The sequence below is a fragment of the Oncorhynchus mykiss genome, chromosome 13 (assembly GCF_057628025.1).
Source record: "Oncorhynchus mykiss isolate SJ-2025 chromosome 13, ASM5762802v1, whole genome shotgun sequence".
Lineage (NCBI taxonomy): Eukaryota > Metazoa > Chordata > Actinopteri > Salmoniformes > Salmonidae > Oncorhynchus > Oncorhynchus mykiss.
Genome location: NC_143034.1, coordinates 48,424,992 through 48,442,155, shown reverse-complemented (window position 1 = coordinate 48,442,155; position 17,164 = coordinate 48,424,992). Strand labels below are relative to the sequence as shown.

The 17,164-nt window shown below is 42.6% G+C and overlaps 1 long non-coding RNA gene across 2 annotated transcripts in view; it reads right to left on the bottom strand.

The window, feature by feature from the left end:
* The window catches only part of LOC149978910 (uncharacterized), a 32,595-nt gene that overhangs the window by 5,821 nt on the left and 9,610 nt on the right, over positions 1-17,164 (bottom strand). Inside the window, exon 1 of one of the 2 annotated variants that reach the window (XR_016485948.1) lies at positions 4,339-4,536. The exons of the other annotated variant lie outside the window; for it this stretch is intronic. This is a non-coding gene — a long non-coding RNA (uncharacterized LOC149978910). Of the gene's footprint in view, positions 1-4,338; positions 4,537-17,164 lie in introns of those variants that run through there. 2 annotated transcript variants of the gene reach the window in all.

The window sequence follows — 17,164 nt, the reverse complement described above, 5'->3', positions numbered from 1 at the left end:
CCTCATCCCTGTACCCCACACATACAATAATCTGTAAGATCCCTCAGTCGAGCAGTTAACGTTTAATGGCTGTGATAGGAGAAAACTGAGGATGGATCAACAGCATTGCAGTTACTCCACAATACTAAGCTAATTGATAGGAGTGAAAAGAAGGAAGCCTGTACAACAAACAAAAAAATACCCCAAAACATGCATCCTGTTTGCAACAAGGAACTAAAGTAATACTGCAAAACTAACTTTGTGTCCCAAATACAGTGTTATGGTTTGGTCAAATCCAATACAACACATTACTGAGGACCACTCTCCATATTCTCAAGCATAGTGGAGACTGCATCATGTTCAAATCAAATTTATTTATATAGCCCTTCCTACATCAGCTGATATCTCAAAGTGCTGTACAGAAACCCAGCCTAAAACCCCAAACAGCAAGCAATGCAGGTGTAGAAGCACGGTGACTGGGTGGCCAGTCCTCTTCTGACTGTGCCGGGTGGAAATTATAACAGAACATGACCAAGATGTTCAAATGTTCTTAAATGACCAGCATGGTCAAATAATAATCATCACAGTAGTTGTCGAGGGTGCAGCAAGTCAGCACCTCAGGAGTAAATGTCAGTTGGCTTTTCATAGCCGATCATTAAGAGTATCTCTACCGCTCCTGCTGTCTCTAGAGAGTTGAAAACAGCAGGTCTGGGACAGGTAGCACATCCGGTGAACAGGTCAGGGTTCCATAGCCGCAGGCAGAACAGTTGAAACTGGAGCAGCAGTACGGCCAGGTGGACTGGGGACAACAAGGAGTCAACATGCCAGGTAGTCCTGAGGCATAGTCCTAGGGTTCAGGTCCTCCGAGAGAGAATTAGAGAGAGCATACTTAAATTCACACAGGACACCGGAGAAGACAGAAGAAGTACTCCAGATGATATAACAAACGGACCCTAGCCCCCAGATACATAAACTACTGCAGCATAAATACTGGAGGCTGAGACAGGAGGGGTCAGGAGACACTTTGGCACCATCCAATGATACCCCCGGACAGGGCCAAACAGAAAGGATATAACCCCACCCACTTTGCCAAAGCACAGCCCCCACACCACTAGATGTATATCTTCAACCACCAACTTACCATCCTGAGACAAGGCAGAGTATAGCCCACAAAGATCTCCGCCACGGCACAACCCAAGGGGGGGCGTCAACCCAGACAGGAAAATCACGTCAGTGACTCAACCCACTCAAGTGACGCACCCCTCCTAGGGACAGCATGGAATAGCACCAGTAAGCCAATGACTCAGCCACTGTAATAGGGTCAGAGGCAGAGAATCCCAGTGGAGAGAGGGGAACCGGCCAGGCAGAGACAGCAAGGGCGGTTCGTTGCTCCAGAGCCTTTCCGTTCACCTTCACATTCCTGGGCCAGACTACACTCAATCACATGTCCCACTGAAGAGATGAGTCTTCAGTAAAGACTTAAGGTCGAGACAGAGTCTGCGTCTCTCACATAGGTAGGCAGACCATTCCATTTTATGGGTTGAGACCGAGTCTGTGTCTCTCACATGGGTAGGCTGACCATACCCATGTTATGGGTATGCTTGTAATTGTTAAGGACTGAGGAGTTTTTCAGGATAACAAAAATTAGCTGAATGGAGCTAAGCACTGGCAAAATCCTAGAGGAAAACCTGCTTCACCTTCCAGCAGGACAATAAACTAAAACACAAGGCCAAATATACACTGGAGTTGCTTACCAAGACAGTGAATGTTCTGAGTTACAGGATTGACTTAAATCTGCTTAAAAATATATGGCAAGACCTGCAAATGGTTGTTTAGCAATGCTCAACAACCAATTTGACAGATTGTGAAGTATTTTGACAACAATAACGGGCAAATGTTGCACAATTCTGGTGTGGAAAGCTCTTAGAGACTTACCCAGAAAGACTCACAGCTGCATTCACTGCCAAAGGTGATTCTAACATGTGTTAGGGGGTTGAATACTTATCTAATCAAGATATTAGTATTTTATTTTTCATTAAAAAAATGTAACGTTAGAGTATTTTGTGTAGATCAGTGACACAAAATGCCAATTAAAAACATATTTATCCCTCTTTGTTACACAACAAAATGTGGAGAAAGTCGAGGGGTGTGAATACTTTCTGAAGGCACTGTATACACTAGGTGACTGACAGGGGGAGCTGTGTTGAAGCCACTGTGTCTCAATCTTGCAACTTCCCCACTGTAGAAAATATTTTAGAAACTATAGAAATGCATTTATCAATGTCTACATTCGGGTTTGCCGACTGTATTATATTATAGACAACTTGATGCATAGTTTTACAGTGTACTATGTGAGCTAAACATAAAAATACAAAATACATAACATTTTCCCTAAGTATAAATTATAGATGTTACTGTCCCCACGACAACAAAAATACATGTTATTGTCCTTAAAACGTTTAATCGAAATACTGTAGAATTACATTAATTAATATGGAGGAGTGCTCCGACGAGCCAATATGTACGACTGGTGGCTTCAAAGCCCCTCAATGGCCAATACATGGCATCAACAATCCAGAGTTTGTGTACATCATTGGTAATTACCAGTTGAAGGGCTGTACAAGTGGATTTTTCCCAGATGTGTTAAATTCCCACTTGGCTACGAACGCACCAAAACACCGCTAACCATCCACTGTAGAGCTGTATAATATAACTCATTGGCGGCACAACACATACACAACACATTTTGACATATTGTGGCGCGTTGTACAATGTATTTTTGTTTTGTTTTAGTTAATGATTTAAACAACTCAATTTTTGTAATTATTTAATTACGCTGAAGAGAGGAACTTACAATATATTTTTGGGGGAGAGATATTAAAATATGTTTTTTATGAAGTTGAACATGTGCTTTGTATTAAATCATTTTAATTCAGTGAAATCCCCACATTTTTTACTCACCATCACAATTTAAATGATATCACTGCCAAAGTTTTGGCTTGGTGGCCCAAAAAATTAGGAACCACTTTGGCCATCCTTAAGACTAGATGTCATAGCCATGCATTTCTGGAATATTGTCAGGCATTACATGCATTTGAGCAAAGATGCAAATGTATGTATATGTATTTGAAATACGTACATTTTGCATGACATTAAATATATTAAAATGTATTCGTTTCCTGGGTATGGGTCCTCATGTAAAGCCCCTTGCAGCCTGCAGACAGTGTGGCGAATTGGCCTGAAATGGGAGTGGATGCTTCTGCACAGTGGCCAGATAGAGCTGGGGACTGGGAGAAACAAGTATCTAGGGCATGACCCAAACAACACTCACTCAATTGTGTCCAGCCCTTCACTGGGTAATGAGCGATGAAGTTATGGAAGTCATATGCTGTGGTCGTCACATGGCAAGGCAGGAGGAAGGAGGAGAGAGGGTGCTTTTAATTCCTAATTTTCATGTTGGCCTTACTTACTTACTGACTTTATTGTCCCCATGGGGAAATTTTGTTGCAGTGTCATGTACACATTTAAAGTGGCATTTAAATACAAAACAAAATTGACAATACAACTTTCATAACAGTTACGCACCAATAAAAATAATAATAGTAAAGAAATAAGAAATAAAACATGAAATAAAAAATAGGAAAAGACTAGCCTGCTGGCCTTACGGAGTCAATGGGAACAGTCGCACAAGCTATTTAGGAGGGATATCACACCTGGCACAAATTATTGTCTCATTCTGTTTTTCCCTGCTGAGGGGTGCCCTATACCTGTGCCCAGAGGGGAGTAATTCAAAGTCCAGGTACAGGGGCCTGTTAACTTCCTTTTAGAAGCTCCTCACTTTAATTTGACTAAGAGGACACAATCTGGTGCATCATTTAACTCTATCCTTTTGCTTTGCAACCCAAATGTTGAGTTTACTGCTACAATTTCTCCATTCCATTATACAATATGTATATTCATATTACTGTCATGGCCGTTGAAAGAGGACCAAGGCGCAGCGTGGTTAGTGTACATTATTTTTATTAGGAAAAAGACACCGAACAAAACAATAAACACTACCAAACAAACCGTGAAGCTAAAGGCTATGTGCCATAAACAAAGTCACCTTCCCACAAAGACAGGTGGGGAAAAAGGGCTATCTAAGTATGGTTCTCAATCAGAGACAACGATAGACAGCTGTACCTGATTGAGAACCCTACCCGGCCAAAACATAGAAATACAAATAATAGAACATAGAATACCCACCCCAAATCACACCCTGACTAAACCAAATAGAGACATAAAAAGGATCTAAGGTCAGGGCGTGACAATTACATACAATATGTCAAATAACATTATTAGCTATAAAATCTCTCTTACCTGTAATTCAAGGTGGCACTGGTTCGTAAGACATTTTAACAAGACAAGAGCAAGTATGAGGAACCACAGTAGTTAAAATCTACTCGATTTTCTAAGAGTGGGCTGCTGCCTTGTGGGCCTCCTGTTCTACCATTTCCCACCTCACAGGCCAAGCCAAGAAAAGAGCCTCTGACTGCCAAGGAGTTCATTTCTTGGAGCGGAGCAGCCCTTTGTGGGAAATGTGGTGTTGCATCACAACACCTATTGTCACATGACCAAAGACAGGCTGAACTGGAAAACATGTCTCATGTGCTTCAATGTTCTGAATATTACTGTAGCTGTTTGGCAGGCTCTGCTGTTTCTCATAAAAGTGAACACAACAATGTTTCACTGTCTTGAAAAGCTGTTTACATCTGACATTTTTTCAAACGAAAGCTTACCTTGACTTGGAAGAGTTCCAGTGTTGGATAGCCAGCTAGCTAACATAGCATCCCTCTCTGTCAATGTACCCAGAGGAAGACGGAAACTCAATATCCTCAGGCTACACCATGGTGCTGCCCTACAGAGTGCTGTTGAGGCTACTGTAGACCTTCATTGCAAAACAGTGTGTTTTAATCAATTGTTTGGTGACATGAATATATTTAGTATAGGTTTATCTAAAAACAATAACTTTTTTAAATGTTTAACTATTTTTATTTTTAAGGATGGTCCTCCAACTCCTTTGATGAGACTCCACTCATGTAGACATGATGAGGAGCAGCTGTGATCATTAATGCTACCATCACCCAACAAACCTACCACTCAGGTCCACTCAGCCTGCTGAGTCACCATGTTGACCATCATTCACATGGCAACTTACACCTGTAATCAACCGATGACTGGAGTGTGTGTAATCTGATTATGAAATTAGAGGGATCTGTCTCCTCTCTGTCATGACTTGGAGAGGAAGAAGCTCTCTTGTAGATACCTATACAATGATTATGAAAATCATTCAGTAAACTGTATTTCTAATCACCAGCGTGTCAAACCGAATGAGGGATACGAAGGACTTTTATCTTCACTTCTTTTCTGAGAAAAGACAAGGGGGAATGTGTGATGATTCACAAGGAAATGTCCTGACTTGCAGCAGAAGAAGGTGAAAACGCTTTACAGCAACTGAGGGTTTTGCTATGTGCAGTGAAACATGTATTAACCTGTCTTGTGGGATATGACTTTAGCTAAATAGGAGCGAAATGTAAGTTCTTTTGATTAATTGAGGTTGGGTTAGAATAGTATTTCTCATTAAAATACAGAGGGATGGAGCCATGCAATTCAGCTCAGTATAACCTGTATGGGGATACAGGGGCGTCGTGCACCCATTATTTTAGAGGGTTCACAAAGTACGTGATGATGGAGGGGGAGGGCATTGGGACCCTATCTAGCTGGCTAGCTAAAGCAGAGCTATAGCTAAACTCAGCAAAAACAGAAACATCGCTTTTTCAGGACCCTGTCCTTCAAAGATCATTCGTAAAAATCCAAATAACTTCACAGATCTTCATTGTAAAGGGTTTAAACACTGTTTCGCATGCTTGTTCAATGAACCATAAACAATTAATGAACATGCAGCTGTGGAACGGTCGTTAAGACAGCTTACAGACGGTAGGCAATTAAGGTCACAGTTATGAAAACTGAGGACACTAAAGAGGCCTTTCTACTGACTCTGAAAAACACCAAAAGAAAGATGCCCAGGGTCCCTGTCACCTGCGTAAACGTGCCTTAGGCATTCTGCAAGGAGACATGAGGACTGCAGAAGTGGCCAGGGCGCCTAAGACAGCGCTACAGGGAGACAGGACGGACAGCTGATCATTCTCGCAGTGGCAGACCACGCGTAACAACACCTGCACAGGATCGGTACATTCGAACATCACACCTGCGGGACAGGTACAGGATGGCAACAACAACTGCCGAGTTACACCAGGAATACACAATCACTCCATCAGTGCTCAGACTGTCCGCAATAGGCTGAGAGAGGCTGGACTGAGGGCTTATAGGCCTGTTGTAAGGCAGGTCCTCACCAGACATCACCGGCAACAACGTCGCCTATTGGCACAAACCCACCGTCGCCGGACCAGACAGGGCTGGCAAAAAGTGCTCTTCACTGACGAGTCGCGGTTTCCTCTCACCAGGGGTGATGGTCAGATTCACATTTATCGTCGAAGGAATGAGCGTTACACCGAGGCCTGTACTCTGTAGCGGGATCAATTTGGAGGTGGAGGGTCCGTCATGGTCTGGGGTGGTGTGTCACAGCATCATCGGACTTGGCTTGTTGTCATCAGCCCAGATCTCAATCCCATTGAGCACGTCTTGGACCTGTTGGATCGGAGGGTGAGAGCTAGGGCCATTCCCCCAGAAATGTTCGGGAACTTGCAGGTGCCTTGGTGGAAGAGTGGGGTAGCATCTCACAGCAAGAACTGGCTAATCTGGTGCAGTCCATGAGGAGGAGATGCACTGCAGTACTTAATGCAGCTGGTGGCCACACCAGATGCTGACTGTTACTTTTGATTTTGACAGGGACACAGTATTCCATTTCTGTTAGTCACATGTCTGTGGAACTTGTTCAGTTTATGTCTCAGTTGTTGAATCTTATGTTCATAGAAATATTTACATATTACGTTTGCTGTAAATAAATGCAGTTGACAGTGAGAGGACATTTCTTTTTTTGCTGAGTTTAGTATTACAGAGAAACAACAAAACATTTTTGTCTTATGTATTCATCAAGAAGGAATCAATAGGCTACAAACTTGTTCAAATTAATTTACAAACATACCTCCTGCAAGTTCTGCTCATCACCAGCAGCTGAAATCGAATCAAATGCTGTGTGTCAATCAACACTCTCTCTCCTCCTTCACTGGCGATACTGTCTGCACACACTAGAGTATCTAACGTCCTGCCTAGCATATCTTTGCTCATGATGCACCTTGGAAGAAATCACTTACTTGGGAGGATGTAGGAGTACTCTTTGCCTGGTCCAATCAGTGTGCCCGCTCTGCAAAATACTGATGACAGGTCTTTTTAGAAATAATTCATGCATAATAATAAAATGTTTAGTAATTATTTGAACAAAAACAGGAAAAATATGAGGTCCCCTTGTGGCACCTATGGCCATGACACCTCTAAGTGGATATAGCATCCTTTTTTATCATGTGTTCACCATGAGAATGTATTTTGGCTCTATTTTATTGCACTTTTAATTAGAGACACTATAGATGCAAACATAGACGGCCCAAACAGATTCTGCCAAACGAGAGGCCATGCAACAAAGTTGTTTGTCTAAACATTTTCTCTGTTCTGTCCCCGTCCTCTACTTGTCTCATAATAGACATTCATTCATTTGGTTTGGCTGCAAAAGGCCTGCATGTGCCTCTGGTTAGAGGCTGTGCTGCACTGCATTAATCAGCAGAGGAGGCGTGGTTCAGCTCAGCCCGACCTATCTCCCCATCCCTCTTCCTTGACCCCATGACTCATGAAAATTAGGAGCATGGTTCTGTGTGGACTAGCAATGATCTTCTCTCAGTCAGGCAATACTAAAACAAAGAATGCAGACGACTAGGTCGCCACGCAATTATCCCATAACAGAAAAAGAGGGAGCGAGAGAAAAAAACACTTGGCTATGGTTCATGAAATGTCCCACTGGGCACAGATATCAATTCAAATCAAATCAAATTGTATTTGTCACACACATATTTAGCAGATGTTATTGTGGGTGTAATGAAATGCATGTGTTTCTAGAACCAACAGTGCAGTAATATCTAACAATTCACAACAATACACACAAATCTAAAGTAAAAGAATGGAGTTAAGAAATGTATAAATATTAGGATGAGTAATGTCTGAGTGGCATTGACTAAAATACAGTAGAATAGAATACTGTATATACATATGAAATGAGTAAAGCAGCATGTAAACATTATTAAAGTGACTAGTATTCCATTATTAAAGTGACCATGTCTATGTATTTAGGGCAGCAGCCTCTAAGATGCAAGGTTGCATAATTGAGTGGTATCCGGCTAGTGATAGATATTTAACAGTCTGATGGCCTTGAGATAGAAGTTGTTTTTCAGTCTCTAAGTCCCAGCTTTGATGCACCTGTACTGACCTTGCCTTCTGGATGTTAGCGGGGTGAACAGGCCGTGGCTCGGGTGTCCATGCTCAGCCTCCTCCTGTACTCCCTGTTCACCCATGACTGCGTGGCCATGCACACCTCCAACTCAATCATCAAGTTTGCAGACGACACAACAGTAGTGGGCTTGATTACCAACAACGACGAGACAGCCTACAGGGAGGAGGTGAGAGCACTCGGAGTGTGGTGTCAGGAAAACAAGCTCTCACTCAACATCAACAAAACAAAGGAGATGATCGTGGACTTCAGGAAACAGCAGAGGGAGCACCCCCCTATCCACATCGAAGGGACAGCAGTGGAGAAGGTGGAAAGTTAAGTTTCTCGGCGTACACATCAATGACAAACTGAAATGGTCCACCCACACAGACAGTGTCGTGAAGAAGGCGCAACAGCGCCTCTTCAACCTCAGGAGGCTGAAGAAACTTGGCTTGTCACCTATAACCCTGACAAACTTTTACAGACGCACAATCGAGAGTATCCTGTCGGGCTGTATCACCGCCTGGTATGGCCACTGCACCGCCTTCAACCGCAAGGCTCTCCAGAGGGTGGTGCGGTTTGCACAACGCATCACCTGGGGCAAACTACCTGCCCTCCATGACACCTACAGCCCCCGATGTCACAGGAAGGCCAAAAGGACAACAACCACCCGAGCCACTGCCCGTTCATGCTTCTACCATCCAGATGGAGAGGTCAGTAGAGGTGCGTCAAAACTGGGACCGAGAGACTGAAAAACAGCTTCTATCTCAAGGCCATCAGACTACTAAACAGCCATCACTAACTCAGAGAGGCTGCTGCCTACATTGAGACCAATCACTGGCCACTTTAATAAATGGCTCGCCAGTCATTTTAAACAATGCACCTTTAAATAATGCCTCTTTAAAAATGTTTACATATCTTACATTACTCATATATGTATATACTGTATTTTATAACATCTATTGCACTTTGCCTGTGCCGCTCATCCATATATTTGTATGTACATATTCTCATTCTCCCCTTTAGATGTGTAAGGTAGTTGTTGGGGAATTGTGAGATTACTTGTTAGATATTATTGCATTGTCAGAACTAGAAGCACAAGCATTTCGCTACACTCGCATTAACATCTGCTAACCGTGGGTATGTGACAAATAACATTTGATTTGATGATTTGATTTGATATGTTTGGCCTTCCTGTGACATTGGGTGCTGAAGGTGTCCTGGAGGGCAGGCAGTGTACCCCCTGTAATGCGTTGGGCAGACCACACCCCCTCTGGAGAGCCCTGCAGTTGCGGGCAGTGCAGCGGTGATACAGCCCAACAGGATGCTCTCAATTGTGCATCTGTAAAGGTTTGTGAGGGTCTTGGGAGCCAAAATTGATTTCTTCAGCCTCCTGAGGTTGAAGAGACGCTGTTGCGCCTTCTTCACCACACTGTCTGTGTGGCTGATGTGTACACAGAGGAATTGGCCTGCTGAGGAGTGACGGACTCCATCCTAGCTGGAGGGGTGCTCTCATCTTATCTACCAACATAGACAGGGCTCTAACTCCTCTAGCTCCACAATGAAATAGGGTACAGGCCAGGCAGCGGGCTGTTAGCCAGCCTGCCAGCTTAGTGGAGTCTGCCACTAGCACAGTCAGTGTAGTCAGCTCAGCTCTCCCCATTGAGACCGTGTCTGTGCCTCGACCTAGGTTGGGCAAAACTAAACATGGCGGTGTTCGCCTTAGCAATCTCACTAGGATAAAGACCTCCTCCATTCCTGCCATTATTGAACGAGATTGTGATACCTCACATCTCAAAATAGGGCTACTTAATGTTGGATCCCTTACTTCAAAGGCAGTTAGTCAATGAACTAATCACTGATCATAATCTTGATGTGATTGGCCTGACTGAAACATGGCTTAAGCCTGGTGAATTTACTGTGTTAAATGAGGCCTCACCTCCTGGTTACACTAGTGACCATATCCCCCATGCATCCAGCAAAGGCAGAGGTGTTGCTAACATTTACGATAGCAAATTTCAATTTACAAAAAATGTACAAAAACAAAAATGACTTTTTAGTCTTTTGAGCTTCTAGTCATGAAATCTATGCAGCCTGCTCAATCACTTTTTATAGCTACTGTTTACAGGCCTCCTGGGCCATATACAGCGTTCCTCATTGAGTTCCCTGAATTCCTATCGGACCTTGTAGTCATAGCAGATAATATTCACATTTTTGGTGACTTTAACATTCACATGGAAAAGTCCACAGACTCACTCCAAAAGGCTTTCGGAGCCATCATCGACTCAGTGGGTTTTGTCCAATATGTCTCTGGACCTACTCACTGTCACAGTCATACTCTGGACCTAGTTTTATCCCATGGAATAAATGTTCTTAATGTTTTTCCTCATAATCCTGGACTATCGGACCACCATTTTATTAGGTTTGCAATTGCAACAAATAATCTGCTCAGAGCCCAACCATGGAGCATCAAAAGCCGTGCTGTAAATTCACAGACAACACAAAGATTCCTTGATGCCCTTCCAGACTCACTCTGCCTACCCAAGGACGTCAGAGGACAAAAATCAGTTAACCACCTAACTGAGTAACTCAATTTAACCTTGCGCAATACCCTAGATGCAGTTGCACCCCTAAAAACTAAAAACATTTCTCATAAGAAACTAGCTCCCTGGTATACAGAAAATACCCGAGCTCTGAAGCAAGCTTCCAGAAAATTGGAACGGAAATGGCGCCACACCAAACTGGAAGTCTTCCGACTAGCTTGGAAAGACAGTAAAGTGCAGTATCGAAGAGCCCTCACTGCTGCTCGATCATCCTATTTTTCCAACTTAATTGAGGAAAATAAGAACAATCCGAAATGTATTTTCGATACTGTCGCAAAGCTAACTAAAAAGCAGCATTCCCCAAGTGAGGATGGCTTTCACTTCAGCAGTAATAAATTAATGAACTTCTTGAGGAAAATATCATGATTATTAGAAAGCAAATTACGGACTCCTCTTTAAATCTGCGTATTCCTTCAAAGCTCAGTTGTCCTGAGTCTGCACAACTCTGCCAGGACCTAGGATCAAGAGAGACACAAGTGTTTTAGTACTATATCTCTTGACACAATGATGAAAATAATCATGGCCTCTAAACCTTCAAGCTGCATACTGGACCCTATTCCAACTAAACTACTGAAAGAGCTGCTTCCTGTGCTTGGCCCTCCTATGTTGAACATAATAAACGTCTCTCTATCCACCGGATGTGTACCAAACTCACTAAAAGTGGCAGTAATAAACCCTCTCTTGAAAAAGCCAAACCTTGACTCAGAAAATATAAAAAACTATTGGCCTATATTGAATCTTCCATTCCTCTCAAAAATTTTAGAAAAGGCTGTTGCGCAGCAACTTCCTGAAGACCAACAATGTATACAAAATGCTTCAGTCTGGTTTTAGACCCCATCATAGCACTGAGACTGCACTTGTGAAGGTGGTAAATTACATTTTAATGGCATCAGACTGAGGCGCTGCATCTGTCCTCGTGCTCCTAGACCTTAGTGCTGCTTTTGATACCATCGATCACCACATTCTTTTGGAGAGATTGGAAACCCAAATTGGTCTATACAGACAAGTTCTGGCCTGGTTTAGATCTTATCTGTCGGAAAGATATCAGTTTGTCTCTGTGAATGGTTTGTCCTCTGACAAATCAACTGTATATTTCGGTGTTCCTCAAGGTTCCGTTTTAGGACCACTATTGTTTTCACTATATATTTTACCTCTTGGGGATGTCATTCGAAGACATAATGTTAACTTTCACTGCTATGCGGATGACACACAGCTGTACATTTCAATGAAACATGGTGAAGCCCCAAAATTGCCCTCGCTAGAAGTCTGTGTTTCAGACATAAGGAAGTGGATGGCTGCAAACGTTCTACTTTTAAACTCGTACAAAACAGAGATGCTTGTTCTAGGTCCCAAGAAACAAAGATATTCTGTTGAATCTGACAATTAATCTTAATGGTTGTACAGTCGTCTCAAATAAAACTTTGAAGGACCTCGGCTTTACTCTGGACCCTGATCTCTTTTTTGACGAACATAATAAGACTGTTTCAAGGACAGCTTTTTTCCATCTACGTAACATTGCAATGCTCTATTTTCCGGCTACCTGGATAAAACACTAAATAAACTTCAGTTAGTGCTAAATACGGCTGCTAGAATCCTGACTAGAACCAAAAAATTTGATCATATTACTCCAGTGCTAGCATCCCTACACTGGCTTCCTGTTAAGACAAGGGCTGACTTCAAGGTTTTACTGCTAACCTACAAAGCATTACATGGGCTTGCACCTACCTATCTCTCTGATTTGGTCCTGCCGTACATACCTACACGTACGCTACGGTCACAAGACGCAGGCCTCCTAATAGTCCCTAGAATTTCTAAGCAAACAGCTGGAGGCAGGGATTTCTCCTATAGAGCTCAATTTTTATGGAATGGTCTGCCTACTCATGTGAGAGACGCAGACTCGGTCTCAACCTTTAAGTCTTTACTGAAGACTCATCTCTTCAGTGGATCATATGATTGAGTGTAGTCTGGCCCAGGAGTGTGAAGGTGAACGGAAAGGTTCTGGAGCAACGAACCGCCCTTGCTGTCTCTGCCTGGCCGGTTCCCCTCTTTCCACTGGGATTCTCTGCCTCTAACCCTATTACAGGGGCTGAGTCACTGGCTTACTGGTGCTCTTTCATGCCGTCCCTGGGAGGGGTGCGTCACTTGAGTGGGTTGAGTCACTGATGTGATCTTCCTGTCTGGGTTGGCGCCTCCCCTTGTGCCGTGGCGGAGATCTTTGTGGGCTATATTCGGCCTTGTCTCAGGATGGTAAGTTGGTGGTTGAAGATATCCCTCTAGTGGTGTGGGGGCTGGGTGGGGTTATATCCTTCCTGTTTGGCCCTGCCCGGGGGTATCATCGGATGGGGCCACAGTGTCTCCTGACCCCTCCTGTCTCGACCTCCAGTATTTATGCTGCAGTAGTTTGTGTCGGGGGGCTAGGGTCAGTTTGTTATATCTGGAGTACTTCTCCTGTCTTATCCGGTGTCCTTGGTGAATTTAAGTATGCTCTCTCTTTCTCTCTTTCTTTCTCTCTCTCGGAGGACCTGAGCCCTAGGACCATGCCTCAGGACTACCTGGCATGAGGACTCCTTGCTGTCCCCAGTCCACCTGGCCATGCTACTGCTCCAGTTTTAACTATTCAGCACCCGAGGTGCTGACTTGCTGCACCCTCGACAACTACTGTGATTATTATTATTTGACCATGCTGGTCATTTATGAACATTTGAACATCTTGGCCATGTTCTGTTATAATCTCCACCCGGCACAGCCAGAAGAGGACTGGCCACCCCTCATAGCCTGGTTCCTCTCTAAGTTTCTTCCTAGGTTTTGGCCTTTCTAGGGAGTTTTTCCTAACCACCGTGCTTCTACACCTGCATTGCTTGCTGTTTGGGGTTTTAGGCTGGGTTTCTGTACAGCACTTTGAGATATCAGCTGATGTACGAAGGGCTATATAAATACATTTGATTTGATTTGAATTTGAAGCTTTCAATTGAACGTCTGTGCCACGTTGATTCAAAGTAATTTCATTGAAATGATGTGGAAACAACGTTGATTCAACCAGTGTGTGCCCGCCCAGTGGAGTAGGTCTTGCACGATATTCTGTGTAAGTTGTGCCAGTCAGCATTTTAAATCCTATTTGATCTTTTCAACTGGGAGGAGAGAACGCACTCCATATGGTTTTATATTCAACTTACAGTAACATTTCCCTTAGACAAATGGCCTCTCAAAGGTAAGAAACATGTTAATTTGCAATGGTGGATTGAACAAAGGGAGTTTGTTTGTCACCATTTGATGTAAGAAAAAAGTCAAAGAAGCACCATTGTACCGAGTTAGGGCTAGACGACAAAGCATAGATCCTGGTGAAAATGGAGCATGTCTGTCATGTGAATAGTCGTCATTTTTCAGAACGCTGTCAATACATCATCCTTGAAACACTATTAAGGGGTGGGTTGACATTCTGCCAGAGGCCCGAAGCATAGAGACCTATTACCTGCCTCTTTTCCACAATGTTCAGACTACGGTGGACTCATAATAGCTGGCAGTGCAGCTTGTCATTGACCCACAACCACATGGCCACAACCCAAAGTCATAACCCAACCAGCCAAAATATCTCTGAGTGATTTCTTAACCACTGAATCAACAGGAGGATCTTATTTTGCCTGTGTTTTTACCTGCCTATTTAAAGACAATAACAACACTACCTGCATTTATTTTCTGGCAGCTTTGCCTAATGTAGTTTTATCTTTAGGTACAGTACATGTCTATTGTGGTTGTTAATTAAGCTGGTACTCCTGGGTCTGCATGCTAGAGAGCACTGGGCCAGAATGCAGTCAGCAGGGCCTGATACTGATTAATTTGGGGGCTTCTCTCCAAGGCCTGGCAGTCATATGAGGAAGCTGAGCTCTACTGCACAGAGCTGGTCTCCAGGGGTGCCTGTCAAGGATTCTGGATTTAACAAGAATCATAGATTCAGTTCATGTAAATCCTACTTATTGCTCAGTGAGGAAAATGTGCTGTGCTGTGAATTGGAACTTTTAAACCGCCCCCAGTTTTGTTTGGGAATTGTACATGCACGTAGATTTTTAATAACCTTGTCCAATTGTGTGGTTTGTCCATATGCACTTGTGTGGCAGTGAAATAAAGCATGACAGTGAAATAAAGCAGTCCACATCCCCATATGTCTAGTAATTGGTCCACTTTTGATGTGTTCACATCAGTCACAGGACAACGTTCAAGTATGGTTTATAGATGTGATTACTACAATGAATGTTGTCCATTAATGCTCAATGCTAAACACATTTTGCCTTCACAAAGCAGTCTTAGAAAACGAGACATGTGAGATGAGTCATTTGATCCACACCCCCTAAAGGCATATTCAGTGTTGGAAAGTACTTAAGTAAAGTCGTTTTTTGGGTATCTGTACTTCACTTTACTATTTATATTTTTGACAACTTTTACACAGCCTTCACTACATTCCTGAAGAAAATTATGTACTTCTTACTCCATACAGTTTCCCTGACACCCAGAAGTACTCATTACATTTTGAATGTTTAGCAGGACAGAAAATGGTCCAATTCGCAGACTTATCAAGAGAACATACCAGGTCATCCCTACTGACTCTGATCTGGCGGACTCACTAAACACAAATGTTTTGTTTGTAAATTATGTCTAAGTATTGGAGTGTGACCCTGGCTATCCGTAAATAAAAAATAAAAAAATTGTGCTGTCTGGTTTGCTTAATATAAGTAATTTTCTATAATTCGTACTTTTACTTTTGATTCTTAAGTGTATTTGAAAACCAAATACTTGTAGACTTTTACTCAAGTATAATTTTACTTGGTGACTTTCACTTTTACTTGAGTCATTTTATATTAAGGTATCTTTACTTTTACTCAAGTATGAGAATTTAGTACTTTTTCCAACACTGGACATATTATAATTTTTCGTGATTCAAATGGGACCTCGGCACAGTAGTTACACAAATGTATATTGTTACAAACCCAATAACTAGCCTACTGAAGCTACTTGTTAGATATTACTGCATGGTTGGAACTAGAAGCACAAGCATTTCACTACACTCGCATTAACATCTGCTAACCATGTGTATGTGACCAATAACATTTGATTTGACTAATATTGATTCACTTGCTTTATCTATGGGTTCTAGGCGTAGTTACATGGTCTGTAACCTGAATCAATGTGTGCATTTATGTGAGAAATCAGCGTTTGATGACAGTGTTGGATGCACTTGTGCCCAGGAGACAGCTACTTACCGAGTTCAGAGCCAGCGCCATCTTGACATATATGAATTTTGTTTAAGTGAGAGCGACAACTTGGTCATATTTGGCTGGACAAATTTCTATTGTCATTATTACATTGTCATACCAAGAGAGCACAGCCTACATTCATTAATCTTACTGTGTTAATCATGTTTGGTGTCTGATTCGAGCATAAGAATCAAGAGAATCGTCTAAATTCCTTCCCATTTAGCGTCAAATGCATCATGATGTCCTCTGTTCGCCATTTCTACTGAAGCTCTAAATATAACTGCTGAGGCAGAAAGGGTAAATGTATCCCCATCGCTGTGTGAGGGTGGCTTGTCATGTGAGATTTTTCAATATACTTTACCCTGCAGAGTTCCCCTGCAAGGTCTCTGTGTGTCCCTCTCTGTCTAAGTAGTCCTGCTTCAAAATGGGACTTCAACAGTGCGTGCAGCTCAGTGTGAATGTCAAAGGAATCTGACATCAGCAACTGTAGAGCACTCAATATGGCCATATCCACAATAGGATTAGATGTGGGTGGGAGTCTTGGCTGTAAGGGTTTCATACCGTGCCTTATTGCTTCACACATGTCTTGATTTTTTGGGACAAGGAAATATATATTTTTCCTCACTAACATTGTTATAAAGCATTTCCAAATGGAACAATTCCAAACTTTTTTATCATCAGACACTTAACATTGTAACAAGTGTTGGTATGACATTCTTCTTATGCTGTATTTAGGGTCAGGATTACTGTAATTACTGTAATTACAATACTTGTTGTATTACTTAGATGTAAGATCAGCATCTGATGTATGCTGAAAGACTGAAACTAAATGTGTCATCCCATCTTGTGGTCCTGTTCAAATA